Genomic DNA, 24110 nt, shown 5'->3' with positions numbered 1-24110 from the left:
TGCCACTTTGCTGGAGATTATTGGCACTGGTTAAGTATACATTTTATTCTAAGGAAAAAGAAATCTAAAGGAAAAGGAGAAGAAAGAAAAACTTGGACTATTTGACTTTCATTTATTTTTTAAAAATATTTTTGTCCAGTGGCTTGAGTATCCCTGGACCTGTGTGCATGCATGCTCAAAATCGCAAGAGGAGAAGGGATTGTGGTATGGTGACCCCCCTCCCCCCCGGGGGTGATTTCTCACTTTCCCTCTCTGTCTCTCTCCATATCTCCAGTGAACACATTCACCCTGTAGCAAAAACAACAACAAAAAGGAATTAATCAATTAGTGTTGCTCGTTGCTCTACTATTGCAAATACAGTGGTGAAATAAGGTCACATTGTGATCTTTATTGGAAAATTCACATAAAGACACACATAGATATAAAGAAATAAAGATTTTAGTAAATGCTGTAATATTAACAGAAGGCCGAGGAGGCCTTTGAATATAAGGGTGCTATTGAGTCTATGATATCCAGGGAAGGCTTTCAGAGGAAGTGATGTTTGATCTGTGATACAACCAGAATGTAAAACTTGGACTAGTATAGATCACAAAAGGTGGCAAAGGTCTAATAAATGGTTTCCTAAAGGGCAGCCTTCATCTCTAAGAGCTCCATTTGATTCTTCAGGAAATCAAAACATCCCTCGAAAGTATTAAAAGCGGATTAGTCCATGCAGAAAATTTAATCTCAGAGGTTGAAGACAAAACCTCTGATCTAGAAAACAACAACAACAAAAAAAAACTGAGAAAATAACCCCAAAATGGGAATACTATACAAGAAATACTAGACAGCATTAAGCACCTAAACATCTGGATAATTGGTATCCCAGAACATGAGGAAACTAATAAGGGCATTGATAATCTATTCCATGAACTCTTGGAAGAAAACCTTCCAAATCTAAAGAGGCATTCAAATATCCAGACCCAAGAAAGACAAAGGACCCTTAATAGAATCAACCTAAGAAGATCTTCTCCAAGACACATCATAGCCAGACTGGTCAAATCTACAAAGACATGATATTAAAATTGGCAAGAGAGAAAGGTCAAGTTACTTATAAAGGTTGTCCCATCAGGCTAACCTCAGACCTATTATCAGAAACAATGCAAGTAAGGAAAGAATGGGAAAATATATTCAAAGTCTTAAGTGAAAAACAGTTTGAACCAAGAATACTATACCCAGAAAGATTATCTTTCACACGGAAAGAAAGAATAAAAACATTCTCAGATAAACAAGACCTGAAAGAATTTGCCAGTAGCAGATTCACTCTTCGAGAAGTTCTGAAAGGAGTGGTGGACCAGGAAAACTAAAGACACTTACAGAAATAAGAGAACAAAAGGCAACCAAGAAAACGACCAATTTAATGCTAGGAACAAGAAATATCAATAACAACATTGAATGCTAACTTCCAGGATTTAAACAGAAAGATTGGACCACAGCAACACAGCATATTCAACAGAAGAGAGTTTGAACATAAGACTCAACTGGTAAAATAGAATTTTATAAATTTTGAGTAAAACATTACTGATTTTTAAAAATTTGCTTTGTTTTCCCAATTTAAACATTTTACTTTCTTTTGAGTTGTTGATAGGTTCAGCAATTTGTTAAAATATTGTTCTTGTTTGTTTCTTTAAATGGAAACAAACTTTTCTTCCTTCCTGACCCCTTTTGATTTGGAAATATTTGGGAGTATTCTTATTTTGTGGCAGAAGTGTTATTTGCATAAGTTCAATAATGCTTGTTGCATTGAATCAGAAATTGGGAATGCTCATTATTGGACAGGGCTTTGACTGGAATGTCATATCTGAAGATCAATCAGAAAACTATGGAACTAAGCTGGATCACGAGTAAGCCAACAGATGCTCTTAGAAAGATGACCTGGCACCATAAATAGTTCTGCCTGGCAGAGAGGATTAGAGAAGATATATGAAAGAACTGATAACATAAAATCACCTGGATTTTTCCAGCCCAGCATTATAATCAGTAGAGATTATAAAAGAGCAACCACACCAGAGGATTATTTTGAGAAAGACTTTGAAGGAAGAAAAAGAGACTGATCTTTGCTTGCAGATGGTATATCACAGAATACTTGGTAGGCAGGGCTGAATTGAGAAGGTTTATGTGTGACTAGTGTGCTGGGCATTTGCTTTTTAACAATTTGAGTAGTTGAAATGTAAATATTTTCTCAAAAATATTTCAAACCATACTGTTTCTGTTGTTATAGAGTCACAAACAAAATTGTACCAAATTATAAGAAATATTTTGAATATTATCTTTAAAATTCAGTATTTTGAAATTTTGAAAGCTGTTTATTAACTGTCAAGAACTATGGAGTATGAGCAAAAAATTTTTTTGATATGTAAAATTATTGTGGAAAACTGTAAAAATAAATAAATTAATTAAAAAATCTAATAACTGGTAAGAATAGCAAACACCAAGGTCTCATATCTATTCAGGGATATGGAAATGGATGAGGAAAAACAAGCAACATAATGTGGTTGGATCGTAGTGAGTAGGGAAGAGAATAGAAGGTGATGAGGGTAGGTAAGACTAAAGGGTCACATTAAAGACTAGAGCACCTCGTAATTGGCAATTCGAATATAACAGAAAGAACTGGTTCAAAACCAGCTAAATCAATATTGCACTTGTCCAATCTGACACAGTGGTAGAAACTAGAATGATGGAGAGGAACTAAATAATCTGACCACACCTATCAAGTCCCCAAAGGAATTCTAAAGGGTCTCTTCAACCTTTGGTCCTGTGATTCAGTGGCCCAACTTTCTGCTTGAAACATTCCAGTGAATGAAACTATCCCCAACTCTCCAATCAGAAAATGTGTTTTTCCTACTAGTATTCCCTTAAAACGGATGAAGTAAAATGTTTTTTAAAAATTTACTGCTGAAAGAGCTAAGTATAGACATCAGTAAAAATCATGAATTCGTTGGGACCAGCAGTTAGTGTAATGGTTATGTCACTGGACTCTCATGTAGTCGACCACGGTTTGTGTCCCGGACCCGGTGGCTTAAAACTCACGCCGGGCGTGTGTGCTTGCGTGCCCAAGATCCCGAGAGGAGAATGGAGGAGAAGGGATTGCAGCATGGCCATCCTCCCTGGGGGGTGATTTCTCACTTTCTGTCTCTCTGTCTCTCTGTCTGTCTGGCGAGCGCAAAAACCTCTCCAAAAAAAAATCATGAATTCCTCTCACAATATTTAAGAGTTGTTTCAAATCTTTGTAGCACAGATGATGGTATATGACATTAATCAATGAGTTGCAACTGATGAAATCTGAGAAGTGAATGTGATGCTCTATTATTATCAGAGTGAGTGAAAGAGAGAGGGAAAGGGAGAGGATTACCTGGAGTGAGAATGGGCGATGGGAAACTGTTGTTAGAAAGAACTTTGAGTTCTCTTCTACATTGTTACTTATTACATTTACGGATAGCATGCATTCATGGATTCTGGATTTTGTGTAAATTATGAGTCTGTTTTTAAAAAGTGGATTTTTTTTTATCAGCCTCAGATTAAAAAAGGGAAGGCATGAGCATGGAACAGAAAAGCACACAAGACAAATAAGAGGCTGTGAAAGATCTGTAACAGAGAAAAGATTTAATCTCCCAGTTCCTGGGAACAAGGTTCTGGGCAGAGTCCTTGGTGGATAATAGTAGACAGATACAGATATGCCTATGTATTATGTATAACTGTTCTCGATACATAATTATGAACCACATAGAGTTAATTACATAGTGCAGTTCAGTACTTACTGACTACTTGGTTGTTTTATAGTTTCTGGTGGGAAGAAAAAGCTTTAAATTCATTACTAAATGAAGTGAAATGAATGCCATCAGTTCAAAAGCTATCAGTAGCCAAACTATAAAGAAAGGAAAGTAACAAGTAACATGCTATAGAATTTTCTCATGCTTTTCTTGTCATTGTGTACAGAAAAAGTGATATTTATATGGCTAACAAGAGAAAATCAGAAGGGATTTGAGTGTATATAAAGCTCTTCTAGGGGCCAGATGGTAGCATAGCAATAAGATGTGTTACTAAGCAAGATAGTCCTCCATGGGAAGGTTTCCAGTTCAAATCTGGAGACCTCCTTGAGTACACTAGCACACATTTGCCCATGACCTAGGACTGGCTGAAAGCTGACCTAAGTTAGGGTCAAGACCCTGTTGATGGTGCTGTCTCTTTCTCCATCACTCATGGAAGAAACAAATAAATAATCTTTTTTAAGAAGTTAAAATACTCTTTTTATACACACACACACAAACACAAAGATATGACAAGTTCTTAGCATTACATAAGGCACAAAACATCAGGGAAAATAGTAAATGTTGAATTTATTTACATCATGCTTACAAATGAAGTCTTTTCAAATTTCTAATTAGAAACTGGAGTTGAATTTTATGTACAAACTATTCCCATCAGGTTTTAGGTTCGAAGAACCCATCATCCTTGTCTTTCACTGAAGAACATAATGTTGCCATTTCTAAGGGCAAACTTATTTTTAATCTGATTGAATTTTTTTTTTTTTTGGAAAGGTTTTTTTCGCTATAGGGCGTGTGTGCTCGCCAGACAGACAGAGAGAGACAGAGAGACAGAAAGCGAGAAATCACCTCCCAGGGGGGATGGTCATGCCACAATCCCTTCTCCTCCATTCTCCTCTGAGGATCTTAGGCACACACACACACGTGCCCGGCATGAGTTTTAAGCCACCGGGTCCAGGACGCAAACCGCGGTCAACTACGTGGGAGTCCAGTGACATAGCCGTTACGCTAACTGCTGATTGAATTTTTTCATATAAGATATTTCTAACTAGGACTCACACTGTAAATGTATTGTTAGAGCAGTCAATATGCCATAAACTTATTTAAGTCACTAGAACACAAACACAGATATAAGTATTCTACATATGCGAAGACAGAGATTGCAGCTGCTACTCATAGCTAGGCCTACTAAGAGTTTTTGACAAAGCTTCCCTGGTCCTATATGGTCTTTGGGTTTTGGGGATTTGAACCTCTCTATAATCTGTTAGGGACCTGCAACTACCAAATCTGAACCTGAGTCTCAAATAGATGTCCATGTGTAGAACACCTGCTTAACCATGAAAAAGAGACTGTCATGTGGCTATAGGAATTATTAGACCTTCCTCCTGTGCTGTGTGGATGCACGTTTATGGGTGTTTTGACTTGCCTAGCTCTCATTTGCCTGTAGATTCAATCCTTTTTTTTTTTTTTGGAAAGGTTTTTTTCGCTATAGGGCGTGTGTGCTCGCCAGACAGACAGAGAGAGACAGAGAGACAGAAAGCGAGAAATCACCTCCCAGGGGGGATGGTCATGCCACAATCCCTTCTCCTCCATTCTCCTCTGAGGATCTTAGGCACACACACACACGTGCCCGGCATGAGTTTTAAGCCACCGGGTCCAGGACGCAAACCGCGGTCAACTACGTGGGAGTCCAGTGACATAGCCGTTACGCTAACTGCTGATTGAATTTTTTCATATAAGATATTTCTAACTAGGACTCACACTGTAAATGTATTGTTAGAGCAGTCAATATGCCATAAACTTATTTAAGTCACTAGAACACAAACACAGATATAAGTATTCTACATATGCGAAGACAGAGATTGCAGCTGCTACTCATAGCTAGGCCTACTAAGAGTTTTTGACAAAGCTTCCCTGGTCCTATATGGTCTTTGGGTTTTGGGGATTTGAACCTCTCTATAATCTGTTAGGGACCTGCAACTACCAAATCTGAACCTGAGTCTCAAATAGATGTCCATGTGTAGAACACCTGCTTAACCATGAAAAAGAGACTGTCATGTGGCTATAGGAATTATTAGACCTTCCTCCAGATCCAGGTGATTGGGGAACATCCATTCATAGATCATTTGAATGTTGTCCATAGTTAAAAGATACTGAAAATGTTCCACCTGTGCTCTCCAGGGCAGTAAATCTGCAACTCATTGCTAAGGCCACTTGGAAAGCTCTGCTTTTCACAACTGTTGAACCAGAGCCTATGATCCTTCAGAATGTATCATTTAGATCCACAAAACTTGGTCACAAGATTATTAATAAAAAACCTATTTTAGCATATTTGTTTTCTGAAAGGAAGACTTTGAGAGTCAGGGAGATTAAAGGGAGTAGGTGTAGGTGGAATATTCTCATAACGTATTCATGGAAGAGAGCGATGTATCCAGACCCCGCACTTTGAGGGCTGTCTAAGGATTCATCTATTTAAAGGGTGAATATTGTTGTGAAGGCCTAGCCTGGTGACACAGTCAATATGAACTACAGTTCTGGAAGCCATATAACTGACAAAGGATTCAGATTCCTGGGTCAACCAGAAAACACAGCAGACGTGTTTGTACATGCCCAGGATTCCCAGGGGCTGGAGGGCAGGGAAAAGGATATTTTGCAGCACCATGAGACCTTGTCAAGAGGGCTCCTCTTTCTTTTTCTTTTGCCCTTTATCATGAATAAAAGTTTAATTACTTTAAGAAAAAGAAAGAAAATTGGGGTATAACGAGGGCTTTGTTAGGTAAAAAGAGAAATTACTGTACTGGATTCTAAGGTAGTACTATCCAATCGCAATTTATTGTCTTCTACATATGCAATTAAAAGCTCAAAAATTTATGAGTAGTTGCATCTTAAAAAGTAAAAAAGAAATGTGAAATTAATTTTAATGGTATATTTTATTTCCCCCAACCACCAATCTAAAATCTTATTGAATGTGCAATCAATATTTAAACATTATTAAAGAAATATTATATATCTTTTTTTCATACACAGTCTTTAAAATCTCAATCCACAGTACAATTCCACTCAAACTAGCCACCTTTTCACTCACATGTGGTTGGTGGTAGTTGTGTCAGACAGCATGACTCTATGGCAAGACCCAAGCCACAGTCTATCTCAATTCCTGACTTCCTGTGAAGATGGTCATCTTAATCAAGTTGCTTCAGTCAATCAAAGATATGTGTCCACGCCAGGATTGAAGTGAGGAAGGTTAATGGTAACCGCCCTCCACATCAGCAGTAGACAGTGTTGGGCCCAGTCTTGTTCCAATGGGTATATAAGCTGGAAATTCTCTTTGATACACTCAAGTCCAATAAGCCAGAGGAAAAAGGGGAGAAGCAGAAGCAAGGAGAAAGAAAGTGACTGGTCGCCCATGAGGAGTGTAGAATTTTCTCTTCATCAGCATAGATTTCTGGCTAGTCTTTACAATATTTCATGTGTTAGCCTTTTTCTCAGAAGTATGGAAATACTCCAAATCCATTATTTTTGTCCTATCCTGCAAAGGTGAAAGAAAACATAAAAGTAGACAGCACAGGTTCACTGTCTGCCTGAGGTGATAGTAGAAGGTTTCCAGTGATGGCAAAGAAGGTATATTAATTGAAGCGGTGAGGGAAGAAAACCATGCCTTGATTTCAATTGAAATACCTAAAAAAAAAGTTTGTAATAGGAATAGCTGATCTTTCCCCACATTACCAATTTACATATCTAAAAATACTATTGCACTCATCTATCAGGCTATAAATTTTTCCAATAATTAATTTGAATGTTGGTGCCTTTGCTCATTCATTTTACTTAGTCTGCCATGTTGTGTATTGTTGCCTGCTTCATGTTCATGAGATTTATTTATTTACATATTTTCTTTCACATAGGCCCCATGCATATACACAGGCCTTGCAAAAATTAATATGTCAGGACCAACAGGCATCATGGTGGTTAAGGTGCTGGACTCCCACATGGCTGACCATGGTTCAAAGTCCCAGACACATTGACACCTTGCTTTCTAACTTTATTTCTCTCTCCTCTGTCTCACTCTGGTGAGCATACATGCCTTATAAAAAATTTAAAAATAATAATAATAAGCAAAATTTAATAAATCTTTGAAAAAATAAAAGTAATTAAAATGTCAGAACAGGGCCAGCTCCATAGCCTGGTAGTTAAGGCAGCCAAACATCACATCATCAACTGCACAGTTTGACTGTGGACCCAGCAGCTTGAGAAAAACACCGTGTTTGTGTGTGTGTGTGTGTGTGTGTGTGTGTGCATGTGTGTGTCCAAAATTCTAAAAGGAGGGAGACGTGAGAGAGAAGGGAGTGTTGTGTGACCATGCCCCATGGGGGTTTCTCTTTCTTCTCCCTTTCTCTGTCTCTGGTGAGCACATGTGCTCTCTAGGAAAAAAAAAAGTTATATATATATATATATATATATACCACACTATTTTTGAACCGTGAGCTATATTTTTCCAGTGTTTTTCCACAATGAGTATTTTCCCCTTTAAAAAAAAAAAAAAGAAAAGAAAAGAAAGTGAGAGAGAGATTTGAAAAGAATTGCTAAGTGTGTCTTGGAACTTCCACTTTAAATTCAAAACAGATCCCCAAATGTCTACTGGGATATATCTCTAGTATGACAAAGAATGTGCACCTGTGATTACCTAAACCAGCCAAAGAATGGCACCATTGCTTCACATAAATGTGGTCACAGATATTTTTTATTTGGTTATAGAACTGTATCATAAATCCCATGGCTCAGTGTAGAATTCTATCTGTCCTACAGGTCTATTTTTTGCCTTTAGATAACATTTTACAGCACAAGCCTGATGTATTGCTTCTGTCACCCTTTGACCACTAAGGGAACTTCAACACACAATGGGTGAATAATAAGGAGACAAAGGGAATTCTCCACTCTTCTGGCTTAGTCCATGCATATGGTCATAATTTTCCAACTTTATGATAATAAGGGGAATGCATTTATCACCTCTCTGCTCCTTCTCAAGTTGATCCTCATTGTATAGTTTAGCAGTTGGCCAAAGATATTAAAGCATTGTTAAATAACGTGGAAGGTAATGAGAGAGATAATCTGTCACATTTCACAAGGAAATAAAAAATGTCAAAGAGTGGCAGGTTTGAAAGATTGGCTCCAAGCAGCATTGACCAAGTCAAATGGTCATCTTTAGACTTCCAAGAGTTACACTGAAAATTTCAGGTGCCTGACATACCTCAGACTAATTAGTCTTGTCACGCTCTTCTCCAGATAGGACAACTCATATCAGCCCTGAGGTAATTGCAATAAAAATTATAATTTTTTCCTCTTTACAATTGTAGCCTATACCTAGTAGTGCTTTTACCTGCTTTATCTATGAAGGGTCTTAAGAATTTTTGTAGAAAATATGTATTATGGAAAAACCATGCATCAATTTAAAAAATCTTATGCACCCAAATAAACTTGTACCTTAATTCCATTTTCTTTCAAAACTTTTGAAGTCCCCTCATATAGGCACTAGCATAATTTGGATAGTTTTTGAAACAGCTAGTTAACAGAATGATTTCACTTGGATTCAATATTGTTAACTTTTTTTAATTAATCAAGGAAAATTAAAAACAATACAATCTTTAAATCTCAGCAAAAATACTGAACATTGTACAGTTTTATTTTTTATTTTATTTATTTATTTTTTTGAAGTTAGTCTTTTTTTGGAGAGTTTTTTTTTTGGGGGGGGGTTGTTTGCTTGTTTGCTTTTTGCTATAGGGCATGTGCGCTTCCCAGAAAGAGGGAGATGGAAAGACAGAAAGTGAGAAATCACCCCCTAGGGGATGGCCACGCAGCAATCGCTTCTCCTCCAGTCTCCTCTCAGGATCTTGGGCACGCAAGCACATGCACCCAGCGTGAGTTTAAGCCATCTGGCCTGGGACTCAAACAGCAGTCGACATCGTGGAAGTCCAGTGACGTAGCCATTCCACCAACTGCTGGTCTAGTACAATAATTTTTTTAAAGATATTCAAATGACTGATAAGCACATAAAAAAAGTGTTCAATGTCATTAATCATCAGAAAAATAAAAATTAAACCCACAATGAAATATTACAAGATTTGTTCCAGAAAATATAAGCTTGAAAATCCAAAAAAAGGGACCAACAGTTGGCATAATGGCTATGTCGCTGGACTCCCATGTGGTCAACCACAGTTCGAGTCCCAGACCCGGTAGCTTAAACTCATGTCAGGCACGTGTGCGTGCATGCCCAAGATCCCGAGAAGGGAGTGGAGGAGAAGGGACTGCAGCATGGCCATTCCCCAGGGGATGATTTCTCACTTTCTGTCTCTCTGTCTCTCTTTCTGGCGAGCGCACGTGTCCTATAGCAAAAACCTCTCCATAAAAAAAGAGAAATAGGAAAACAGTGATCAGACAACCACAATGCTTTTTTTTTTTTTTTTCTTTTTTGGAGAGGTTTTTTTGCTATAGGGCGTGGGCGCTCACCAGACAGACACAGAGAGACAGAAAGTGAGAAATCACCCTGGGGGAGGGGGGGTGGCCACCCCGCAATGCCTTCTCCTCCATTCTCCTCTTGGGATCTTGAGCACGCACCCACACGCGCCCAGCGTGAGTTTTAAGCCACCGGGTCCAGGACTTGAACCTCAGTCGACTACATGGGAGTCCAACGACATAGCCATTACACTAACTGCTGGTCCCAACAACCACAACACTTTGAAGTCAGGGTATCTAACTTTGAAGTTGGGTTCTCTCTCTCATTAATTTTGTTTCCTTGTAAACATAATTGAAACTTTCTGAGTCTTGGTTTCATCATCTTTCCAAATGGATAAATGACTATATACCCTTGAAGATCCTTATTTAAATAATGAAGTAATGGGGTATTTATAATTATTTTGTCTCTTTCTCTCTCTCTCTCTCTCTCTCTCTCTCTCTCTCTCTCACACACACACACACATACACACACACACACACACACACCACACACAAACACACAAACTGGAGAAAACAAAGAAAGAAAGTGTATAGAATATTTTTAGACAAGAAGGTAAATTTAATGGAGCCTTTTAAAGTAAAGTGTAAAGTAAACTTCTGGCTTTGCCTTTATTATAATTTCTTTCTTTCTTTTGCATTACCTGGTTATAGACATTTTCCCTTCTACCCCAGAAAGCTCAAGTGGTGACAGCAGTGATTTTTCCTAAGCAGAATTCTGAATGAAAAGCCACATTATGGAATTTTGCTTAACTTGCCCTGCAAATCTTCTCACAATCTTCTCATAAATAAATGGGGCTAGATTCAAGGAAACTGGGCTAAATCTCTCCCTTACTACTTGGACTGTTCCCAGACCATTCATCACAGACACAGGCTGATGGAAGCTTCTTTTTAGCATATATCTTGGGAAGGTCTGGTCGGGTTAAGGAAAAGAGACAAAGGAAACTATAGTTAAATACTCCATACCCTGGTTATTTTTTCTAATCTACTACTTTTAAAAATAAAAGCGCATGCAGAGCATACTTCTATCATAAATCCTCTATGTACTTACAGTGGAAGTGCTGAAAGTTGCTGAGGTAGTTCACATCGTGCATCCAGTGCTTTTTGCAGAATAGCACTCTGACTAGTGACGATGAGAATTTCTATGTCTAGATTTTAAGCTCAATGACCCCTGAGAATTGTTCATGCTTTCCACTAGAATGCACTGACTCTTCTGATTTAGAGATATCTCATTCAATGATATCATTCCTCTTTAGCAGGATGACCATGTGCTGGGCCCCTAGGCCAGTATGAGGGCAAAAATTATGTGTGGTATATATGCATTGTCCCAGGAAAATGTATGTATGATAAGAGTTGCAAAATCCATGATAGGTTGCTCTGTAAATTGCTCTTAAGACTACCTAGGATTTCATGTTCTATTTTAAATCTTTAAAATGAGATTTCATGCATGGTATTCTCAATAATAGAAAAACAAGGAAAGGAAATAAAAGTAAGGAATGAAGCTAAAGCAATACAGAACAACTTTCATAGTAAAAATGCCCCTGAAAATTATTTTCTTTTATATGAAGAAAAAGTCTTATTTCCAAATACTTATTGAGGGGGTATACAAAATTACTTAAGGGGATGAGGCATAGATTACTATGCCTTATCTTTTTCAGGCTTCTATGCTTGAAAAAAATTCTCTAGTGGTTAAAGCAAGAAGACTTTAATCAAAAAGTACATTTTATGTTTTATTGAATCAAACATGATCAAAGATACCCATAGAGTATTTGAATGAGCATTTTCCTAATTATGCCACTCAGTCTACCTAAGAACATACCAATTGGCTCCACGTCCTTGTTGTTGATTCAATAGTTCCTTCTGCCATGGACGACCAAAATTTTCCATTCTTTGAAACCTAATGTTTTACTACCCAGATGAAACACACCTGTTTCTGATATACAGCCACTTTCAATTCTTGTTAACTGTGAAAAATTCATGAAATGGAAAAAAATCTGTGTTCCCCATTCTGGTGTTCAATCTAATCTGGAGCTTCACATCAATGATTAAAAAAAAATAATGAGCACTTACTATGCTTCATGAAATCCAATAAATCTAAAAAACTTTACTGAGCACCCACTGATCAGGCTCTCCCTCAGGTTCTAAAGAGTGAGAAGATAGGTTCTGAAAACGAACAACCAAAAACAATAACAAGCAGTAAGGGAAGATGGAGTGCCGAGGTGGGCTGACTTTCAAACCAGATAATCAGGAAAATAAAGATGATAATAGGGGAATATAAAGAAAGGGTGGAAGCAACACAAGTCTTTTGAGAAGAGCAACCAAAGTCTCCAGGTAGGAAATACTAGACACTTTGGAAAAGGAGGCCAATGGGGTAAACAGGTGGTGTAGAAGTTAAGGCAGCTGGATCCTACACAACCAACTGCACAGTTCGAGTCTCAGACCTGATGGCTTGAAAATCATTCTGGATGCTGTGTGTGCATGAATGTCCAAAATCCCAAGAGGAGGATGGAAGAGAAGGGATTGTGGTGTGGCCATGTCCACCCCTCCTAGAAGACGATTTCTCAATTTCTCTCTCTTTCTTTTGTTCTGTCTCTCTCTGGTAAGTGCATACGCAGTAAACTAAAAGAAACAGAAAGAAAAAGAAGCCAATGACGTTAATGAATGTCTGAGGTGGGAAGTGAATTCAGAGACAACGGGGTGTAGGGGGATATACAGGGCCTTGCAAGGCATTCAAAGGACTCTGGTTCTTATCAAATTTGCATAGTAGAAAGTGGGACAAAAGGTTGTAGTATAAGTGCTCATTCACACAGATAGGGACTTCTCTTTATTTTTTTTTTTGGAGAGGTTTTTGCCATAGCGCGCGAGCACTCACCAGAAAGAGAGAGACAGAGAGACAGAAATCGAGAAATCACCCCCCAGGGGGGATGACCACGCTGCAATCCTTTCTCCTCTATTCTCCTCTCAGGATCTTGAGCACGCATGCACACACACCGGGTGTGAGTTTAAGTCACCAGGTCTGGGACTTGAACCGCAGTTGACTACAAGGGAGTCCAGCGACATAGCCAATGTCCTTAACTGTTGGTCCCACAGATGGGGACTTCTTGATGCTCAGTTTATGAGAGGGTTCCTGATGTTGAAGGACAGGTGGAAAGTTGACTAGGAGAAGAGGACAGTTCAGAGGTAACATTTTGCAAAGAAGATCCGAAAAAAGAAAAACACAAGATATATTTGAGAAGTGGAGAGTAGTCTGAGCTAGCCTGGGAACACAGGATGGATAGCCTACTTTCTGCACACCTTTAAGGCAGGTTTCTTGGGGTCAAAAGATGTTCAAATTTTGCTATTCTTATTGTACATGTTTTGACTTGCTTTTAACCAAATTTTCAACAGCAATGGATATAATAAGTTTAATTTTTTGTTTTATTTATTAATTTGAGAGGTCTCATGAACTCACCTGAAAGAAACACAGAGAAAGAGAGAGGGAAAATGAGAAAACATCCCCATGGAGGATGATCATGACACAAGCCCTTCTCATTCATTTCTCCTTCCTTTCAGGATTTTGTGCATGCACACATGCGTGACTGGTGTGTTTTTCAAGCTGCCAGGTCCAGGACTTGAACCACGCAGTTTGCCATGTGGAATTCAGTCACCTTAACCACCACGCCAAACGGCTGGCCCACCGTTTCAACACAATATTGATATTCACTTTTTTTTTTCCTAATTCTTCTCCAAATTCAGCTCTAATCTGCCAAATCTTGTATGCCATTTGCAGGTATAGTAATAACTACACAAAATTTCTATCCCTATTGATTTAGCATATTTTTATTTTCTTTTAAATTTTTTGTTGGTGGTTGTGATGGTGGTGGGGGTTTTTTTTAGAGAGACTTTGCTACAGGACACATGTTCTTGCCAGAGAGATAGAGAGAAAGTGAGAAATCAGCTCCTCCATGGGAGATAGCCATGCCACAATCCCTTCTCCTCCATTCTCCTCTCAGGATTTTGGGCACACACACACACACGTGCCCAGCATGAGTTTTAAGCTGCCAGGTCTGGGACTCGAATTGTCATCAACTACATAAGATTCCAGACAGGTAATCATTATGACAACTGCTGGTCCCAATATTTTTAATTAAATTTATGATAGAGGGCATAGCATCTTGGACAGGGTCTGATCACACTGCAATCCTCTTCCTTTGGTTCTCCAGTTTGTCAAGATCTTGGGCACATACACACACCTCAGCATGCTCTAAGTCAGCCAGGCCAGGCATCCAAACCAGTGGTCACATGTGGCTTTCAGCCTAGTACTCTACCAACTACACAACCTAACCCAGATCCATGTAGCTTGTACTGAGTTCTTGTTTAATGTAAATTCTGGTGGAAAGCGAAAGGCACTAACATAAAGATAAAAATACCGTCATTGCCATGCAAGTGCCTATTGTGCACCAGTTCTGGAAGACAAAGGAAGAGGTAGAGGCAGAGAAATATAAATAAGATGAGGCTCAATGTTTGCACAGTTGCATGAATTTATTAGTTAGGATAGTTTGTCTTAATCACTAGGAAATAGAATTTCTGTGCTATAGATTTGGAGTGTTGACACCACATTGCCTGACCTGTGCTCTAATTCCATAGAGACAGAGAAAACTGTCATGCTGAAGATCATACACAAAATTCCTTCAGAATAACAGGCATCCTCTCTGGGGTCTGATCAACTTATGACATTGAACAGAGAAAGAGAGAGAATAAGTCTCATAGAATCATAAAAGTTTTTTTTTTTTTTTTTTTAGTAATAGCAGGAAATATTGTAATAGATTCAATTCTCTGAGATGCAAACATGATCAATTTTCTTACAGATTTTAAAATATGATTTTTAATTCTAGTGCCAATTTCACTGGTTTCTCATCTTGCTTTTCAATGGCATAGTGACAGACACTGAGTCAGAGGGCCTGTTTCCACTTCAAATCCAAACACCCTTTAGCCTCCTAGCCCCTGTGCACTTCAGTGCCCTCATCTGGGAAGTTAAGAGGACACTGTGTGGAATAGGGTGGGAAAGACTCAATACTTCAGAGTCATACAGATTTAGTAGCTATGTGACATTGAGCAAGTTACTGAGTTTTGAAGTTCAACTTTTAAACTGCAAATTAGAGCGAATAACAGGTCCCACATGGTGTTGTTATAAAGATTAAAATAAATCATGTACGGAAATTTTCTGGCCTGTAGTAGACAATAAATGTTCATTTTCTTCTTTTTTTAACTTGACTATTTCAATTCCTGTATAGCATCAAGCTTTTGGCTCCTTAATTTTAGAAACATTATTAAGAAAGAAATGATAAAGTTCTACCATTATTGGCTGTTTTGCAACTTTTACAAAAATTGGCATCCAGTTTGTTTCAGAACATCGAACAGTCACTACCTGTAAGATAAAAATAAAGAAGTAGCTTGAAGCATATAACATGAATCGTGAAGGCAAAACTGGCTTTTTGCCTTAAGAGAAAGTCTAAAATTACTAGGGGGAGAAAAAAAAGGAAAGAAGGGAGAAAGGAAGTTAATTGACAAATCACTATATGGCCAACAAATTGCAATCAACCAGACAGGAGAGAGGTATTTGCTGTGTTGTCCTCCCCATAAAGACCATGTAGGTATTGAGGCTTGTATGACACCATAATCTTTCTTCTGAAATGGAAAAAAAAATTTTTTCCTATGAAAGTGAGTGATTTTTATAGCAGAAACATCAACCCAGTGAATGACCCTATACTGTATATAAGAGGAAATGTAAGCTTTACTATTTTGACCTTTCTCTATTTTTCATATTTTGCCTGGCTACCTATTGCAACCATTCCTTTCAGTGAGCAATTAAAATCTAATTTGCAGCTGCCTTTAAAAAAATCAAAGCTTCCTCCTACATGTGAAAAATTTAAAGTTCTCTTGTTTGATCTCCTATAATTCACATAATTCGGTATCATACGATTCAGTATGTGAAATATATAAAGTACCCAGAATATGAAGAAAGTGCAATAGTCACCATCCCATGACACCACTCATTACTCAACGTTCCAGTCTGTCACATAGTGTAAAATATAAATGAAGAAGAAGAGGAAGGGAGAGGGAGCAGTAATTTACACCTGTCCAGAAAGTTTGGCGCTACAACCCCAAGTATAGGGAACCATTTACAGGGGAAAAAACGTAACCAGAGACTATGTAACTATGGAAGATGAGATCATCTCCTAGCAGCAATCTTTCAAATTCATAGACACTTCTGGATTCATGAGGTGAGAATGAGTAGTGCGCAGGACTGTAAAATTCATTGGTAGTGTTTGAATTTGTTAACACACATTCTCGAGCTGGCTTTGTTATGAGATACCATTCATATTATAAGTAACAAAAACATAATGGGGAAAATACCTCTGGTAATTGAAATCATCATGGTCTTTGACATCAGGTCTTTGACAAAGGACAATATGGAACCCTAAAATGCTGGTTAAAGAAGGAAAGTTATATATACAGTTAGAAGAAACTTATAATTATCCTTTTCTCCGAAATATTTACTGTCTGTCTGTGGGCAGGCTAATTTGAATTAATTAATTTTATTTTAGTTGAATGTTTTTGTCTTCTATTGGGCATGATCAAACTTTGCCTTTAAGTAGTTTTTTTTGTTTGTTTGTTTTTTGTTTTTTTTTTTATTTTTTCTTCAAGATAGAGTGAAATTTATCAAGAACTTGGTAAAGACAAAAATTATTTATAGAATCATGAAATTAACTCTAATCCTCTTCTTACTTCTCTCTCATAAAACTGAACGTAGACATTACTTCAATTTAAACATCAGAGGAAGAAAAATGGGGTATCTGTCTTGGTAGTCTCTCAAGTAACAAACTGACATCTAGAAATCAGATCATGAGAGTAGTAAGTTGTTTCAGGATAAAAAAGAGAAGGAAAAGTTATATCAATACTGACTCTCTGGGGCCTACTATATATTAGATAACATTAAAGAAATGTGCAAAAGTAAAATGTCATTAATTCTGATGAATATACACATAGCCATTCAAAAAACCTAAAAGCAAATATTTGAGGAAAAAATATAATGATAGACATTGTTAAATTAGGAGGAAGAACAAGGAACCAGGGAAAAATACAGACAGAATTACAGAACCAGAGTTGTCGAATATTAAAATGTACTCAAATCATCTAGAATCTCATTAATACAGATTCTGAATCAGTAGATCTAGATGGGAGCCTAGGTTTTATATTTCCAACAATGCTGCTGGCCTATGGACCACGTTATGAGGAACAAAACTCCAGACCATGACTATCCTAGACATCGCATGTAGGGAGGTCTGAATGTCACATGACCCTTCTCACCAACCGTCCTCTCCCATCATTCTTTTTTTTTTCAATGGAACCTAATCTAGAAAATTGGTTAAAAAGTGTCTAGCACTATTGAATAGCTACATTGTGACATTTCACTAACATTAATAAATTATTTCCTTTAACCATCAAAACAGCCCGGGAAGGGAACCAGCAGTTAGCGTAATGGCTATGTTGCTGGACTCCCACGTAGTCGACTGCGGTTCGCATCCCGGACCCGGTGGCTTAAAACTCACGCCTGGCATGTGTGCGTGCGTGCCCAAGATCTCGAGAGGAGAATGGAGGAGAAGGGATTGCGGCGTGACCATCCCCCCTGGGGGGGGGTGATTTCTCGCTTTCTGTCTCTTCTGTCTCTCTCTGTCTGGCGAGCGCACGCACCCTATAGTGAAAATCTCTCAAAAAAAACAGCCCGGGAAGTACAAATTTTGATTATTCACACTTCACAGAAAAGAAAAGTTGATTAGGTAACTTAATGAATCAAGTCAAGGTCATGCTGGATTTAGAAGCAGAATTTTGAATCTAACATTTCTTATATCAGAGCCTAAATACCTTATTCATTGTTACTGCAACTGTCAAAACTGCTCTGATACATTATCAGCCATTTTGCAAATAAAGAACTAGACTCAAAGGATAACAGGAAGAATATAATTGCATATGAGTTTGGGGGCGTACCATTGTCATTGTTAATTTTAAAACTGGAGTTAGTCAAGAATCACTGCTCTTGACATTAGAAATCGTAAGTACTTGGTGACTAGAAGTCTCAATGTAGAAAATAATCGACTGCAACAATCAGAATGAATAAAAGATGAGGATAAAATACTTCCTGCATTCAGCTCCTTAGACTTAAAGAAAGGACATACACACTTAGATAAGGGCATGTTGGAGCCCCACAACCCTAACATATGGCATCACCCTTAGCGCTTCACATCCAAAAGAAAACAATCCTTAAACTTTAGAATCTCTAAAGGGTTCTCGTTATTGAAAGGTACACTAATAAAAATTGTATGCATTCTGTTATTTTTAAAGGGTGTAATCTCTCCTAAGGTGTGGCCGCCATAGAGTCTTTGACCAGTCTAGACTCAAATTAACTAGGAGTTACTGTTTGCATGATGAGTATGCTAAGATTATGTTTGTTTACTTCACACTGTTTAAATATACTCCCCGTTAAACTGCACCACAGTGCCTTCCGCACCTGTTGCTTATTTCTGCCAGATTGAAAATATTCCTTTCTCTTTATTATTCATGTGCAAGGAAAAGGTGAACTTGCCAAGAGTTGTCATTCCTGAAGTCACCTGCCAAGCGTCAGATACTTTAAAAGCTGAAATGCTTATAGCATATGCTGCAGTTAGTGTAGCTACCAACTTCCAACGCCCAGGATTTCACCGGGGATTGAAAATATTCAGGATGACACAGTCATCCCTTGGATACATACCCATGTGACAATATGCCCATGGGTGTACAGCAGGCTTCTATAACACATCCCTAGGTTAGGTGTGGCTGACAATGTACCTCATAGAAATTTACTAACTTATACGTTCAACTTTTTTAAATCAAGACTAAATCTCTTGGACTGTATGTACTCATTTCTCAGCTGTGGCTTATACGATGATGGTGTTAGCTGCACGACAAAACAAAATCAAACCCGGCTTATGGCTAGCAGACAGAGCTTCTCATCTTGTTTTGATAAGTTCTTTACTTTTCCTTTCAAAGGTGCCTAGTAGTTATTCCACTCTTCTGTGAGGTCATCCGTCCAGATAAAACTCAGTACATACTGGCTTAGCTGGTGGCACGGTGGTTAAAGCAGCTGGATCCCACCCAGGCAACTCTACATTTCAAGTCCCAGACCCAGTGCCATGAAGAACATGCCAGGCATGTGTGTTGTGTGTGTGTGCTGCCAAAGAAACCCAAGAGGAGCATGGAGAAGAGATTGCAGCATGGCCATTCCCCCTTGACGGGGGAGAAGGGGGTGCTTTCTCACTTTTCTTTTCTCTTCATCTCTCTTTCTCTCTGTCTCCCTCTGGTGAGTGCAAAGACTATATACCAAATTTAAAAAAAAAAAAATTCAGGATGACACAGTCATCCCTTGGATACATACCCATGTGACAATATGCCCATGGGTGTACAGCAGGCTTCTATAACACATCCCTAGGTTAGGTGTGGCTGACAATGTACCTCATAGAAATTTACTAACTTATACGTTCAACTTTTTTAAATCAAGACTAAATCTCTTGGACTGTATGTACTCATTTCTCAGCTGTGGCTTATACGATGATGGTGTTAGCTGCACGACAAAACAAAATCAAACCCGGCTTATGGCTAGCAGACAGAGCTTCTCATCTTGTTTTGATAAGTTCTTTACTTTTCCTTTCAAAGGTGCCTAGTAGTTATTCCACTCTTCTGTGAGGTCATCCGTCCAGATAAAACTCAGTACATACTGGCTTAGCTGGTGGCACGGTGGTTAAAGCAGCTGGATCCCACCCAGGCAACTCTACATTTCAAGTCCCAGACCCAGTGCCATGAAGAACATGCCAGGCATGTGTGTTGTGTGTGTGTGCTGCCAAAGAAACCCAAGAGGAGCATGGAGAAGAGATTGCAGCATGGCCATTCCCCCTTGACGGGGGAGAAGGGGGTGCTTTCTCACTTTTCTTTTCTCTTCATCTCTCTTTCTCTCTGTCTCCCTCTGGTGAGTGCAAAGACTATATACCAAATTTAAAAAAAAAAAACAAAAACAAAAACAAACAAACACACACGCACAAAAAAACAGTACTTCTAAACTACAGCAGTCAGAGATGAGCAAAGCTTAGATACATTGCTTAGATGAAATGATCCAACTGCTGGGGCCTGGCTAGTTGACCCGGTGAACATGAGACCTTTCATGTAAAGAACAGCAGCCAGCATCCTAAACACAGGCTTTCCCTTAGATATGGTTGAAGAATGGAGCATGATAAAGAGGTAAACTTGAAGAAACAAAGCGCTTTTAGGTAGATTTAGGATGAGCTCATTTTACCCAGTAAAGGAATAGAAAATCTACATGTAAGTTCTCTTCATTCTCATAAACAGCAAGTCTATTACTGAGTTGATAGCATTACTATAGAATTAACTGAAAAAACAAAACTAGATAAAGGTCAAAGCTTGGGCCAGTCTTGCAGTCTAGTGGTTAAGGGAGCCAGATTCACCTGGCCCAGGAGTCTCGGCCTCAAGAGCTTGAAACATATGCTGGGCACATGTGTGCGTGCATGCCCAAATTCCCAACAGGATGGAAAAATAAAGAACAAATTATGGCATAACCACACACCACAGAGGGTTGCTTTCTTCTCTTACGTCTCTCTGTCTCTGATTAGTGCATGCACCTTACTGTAATTAGAAATGAAAGTCAGAACCAGGGGTTTCCAACACACTCAGAAAAATTTATAGTGGACAGAGCTGGAAGTCTCCGTCAGGGCCTAGTCCAGTAATCAAAGAATTCCAAAGTGAATTCTGTGCACAGTCACCATTAAAATTTAAAAGGAGATTAGAGACATTTCCATTCAGAATCCCTTGAAAACTCTGATACATACCATTATATTGTTTGATGAACATTTCCAGAAGGAACGAGAGGTCTGTTTTGACTTTCACCGTGTAAGTAACACATGTCAGAGAGGAGGACAGAAGGCTTATTTTTCTACAGATAGCAGAAAACGGCTCTCCTCGTTAAGAAAGTATGGCAGGCTGCTTTTGTCTTTATTTTTCCTTTGTAATTTGAAAGTCCTCCCAGATAAACCTTTGTGGTATACAACTTGGTTTTGACATCCTGGCTTTATGCCTCTGTTTATAAGTCATGCAAGGAAGTCATCTATCTTGACCAATCTGGCTCAGACATATTTTCCATGTTAATTACACATGTTTGGACTGACGTTGCAGTGATACTATTTCATGTGTTTAAAACAACAGAAGGGATGGCTCTTTAACTCAACAAATGTAGGTAAAAATTCTTCCCAGGGTAAGTGGAACAAGTCTGGAAATTATAAAGTCACAGCCCTGGTGGCGGAAACCCCAGAGACGAAGAGGCTGATATTCTGCAAGGTTCTCTTATTTAGATTAAAAGCAGGTTGAAAAAAGTACAACATAATTATCAAAAAAATATATAATAATATATGTGTTAGACAATCCAACAAGATTGGCATCCTAAAAATAATCACCCATTTAAAAGAAAGCAGAGGCATTTTTTTTTTTTTTTACTTTGGCCCAATGAAAATGTTCAAATTTTGGCTGTGTTTTTGAGTGAGATCTCAACATTTTTTTACACTTACCAGAACACCAGCACTTAACCCCGTAATGGCCAACTGCTAGTTATTATCCTACATTTGGTCCGCAGCTGCATGGTCGTGCTCACTTTATTGTCGTTTCAGCCCTCAACCCATTAGCTGCCTGGTGACCGCTTGCATGCAGAGGGGCCTTTGGTTAACTAAATCCCCATCAGTGTTGCAGCTGTTATAAAGTACGTGGTGACCAAAATATCCATGTGCAATGCATTGCAGATAAATCTGTAAGCCAATTTAAGCAGAACTTGAAAAGTAAATGAGGGCACTATTTGGATCCCCTGGCTTCTGAACATTACAAACTACATTTCCTTTATTTTTAGGAATACTCTTGGTAAAATTCCAGTATTTCCTGCTTCATGCACTGGACAATGAGAGCTAAGTTTCAAAGTGATAAGCACAGTTCTACAAAAATATTCGTTCTTACTTTCCTTCACTCAACAGTAAGAAATGAATGTCATGCTCATTAAATTTTTTAAAAATCCACATTTTGGCACAAGAGTAAAATCAGTAATGGCTATTTATTCAACTATTGCTTCAACTTCAATACCAAACCCGTGTCTTAGAGTTTCCCAGCCAGTAGGTTTAGCTCAGTGGTTGTGTATCTGCAAATGTATCTCACCACAATCATCTGCAGCAGTCAATGATGTCCAACATCATCCAACAGACTGCCTTGGACATGCCCAATAGGTATGTGCATGGCTTTCTCTCTTTCCAGTTATGACATGGGGAGATCGTGCTACTTTCTTATTACCTGGAAACACTTAAAAACAGGAAGAAAACAAGGAATCAAATGACTTATACCAAAACAATAGGATTAAGACTCTGTTCTCTGTTTCATCATTGAATGCCCACTCCACTGTCAGTTCGCCAAGATCCAAAATCAAAGGACAAATGTGATCTGAAACTCCCTGAGGTATCACTAAATTTCAATCCTCTAAGGGCGTGTCACTTATGGTTCTAACTAATCTGAAACTTAGTTTGTACCTGCTTATGTTGGTTAATTCACACTCCTACCTTAAACAGATTCTGTTTAACAATTGAATTATTAAGGATGTCCCTTAAAAGTCAGTGACCTACATTTTCCTTTCCTTAATTAATTGGAACATGCTTTAAGCACCTACTATGTGTCAGGCACTAAAGATAAAATATTAATAAAATATAATGAGTCATAGTCTCTATGCATTATAAATCTAAGATTTAGAGGCATGTACTTTTTCAATGTATGAAAAAAAGGTTCCTCCACTCTTCCCCTACCCCTGTGGACCCATAAATGATGCAAATGAAAGAAAAAGCATCTTTATCTCTCTGTAGCTGTCTCCCTTATTAGTAGGAAAGCTAATATATACAGCTTATGAAGTGTGTATAGTAGGACGCATTGATGGCTTACTGAGAAAAAAAATGTAAGTATCAGGTAGATATCTGGAACATATCCAATGTATTAATGAACATGGCATTTTAAAATAGTACAAATTATGCATTTTGTCATCAAGGAATTTAAGTTAGCTTGAGGAAAACATTATTTTAACAAATATTTTACAAATGCATTACAGCATGTGTATGTGTGTGTGCCTATATGTACAATATAAAAGGATTTTTTTTTTTAGGTTTTTGTCATAGGGTGCATGTGCTCACTGAAAAGAGACAGAGACAGTGAGAGAGAAAGTCAGAAATCACACCCCAGGGAAGATGGCCACACCACAATCCCTTCTCCTCCTTTCTCTTCCTGGGATTTAGGGCAAGCACACACATTCACCAGGTGTGATTTAAGGGCCACCAGGTCTAAGATTCAAACCATAGTTGGCCATGTGGGAATCCAGCACCCAAACCACCTCACCACCTGCTGGCCCCATGAAAAGAATTGTTTTATATGTAGGGAGGAATTTAGATTAGAGATGTTGAGGAAATTTCTTTCTCTTTCTTCCTTTCTTTTTCCTTTTTTTGTTTCTGTCTTTTTTGTTTTGTTTTGTTTTTCTGGTTTTGTTTTGTTTTTCAAGAGGTAACATACACTGAACCAGAGAGAGACAGAGAGAAAAGATGAGGAGAAAGCAGACACCCCAGCACCAATGGGCATGGTCACACTGTAATCCCTTCTTCTCCTACATTTCTCCATTCTGTCAGGATTTGGGTCATGCACACCCATGTGTCT

Source organism: Tupaia chinensis, unplaced genomic scaffold, assembly GCF_000334495.1.
Source record: "Tupaia chinensis unplaced genomic scaffold, TupChi_1.0 Scaffold145916_1, whole genome shotgun sequence".
Classification (NCBI taxonomy): Eukaryota; Metazoa; Chordata; class Mammalia; order Scandentia; family Tupaiidae; genus Tupaia; species Tupaia belangeri.
Note: the sequence above shows the minus strand (reverse complement) of the source record.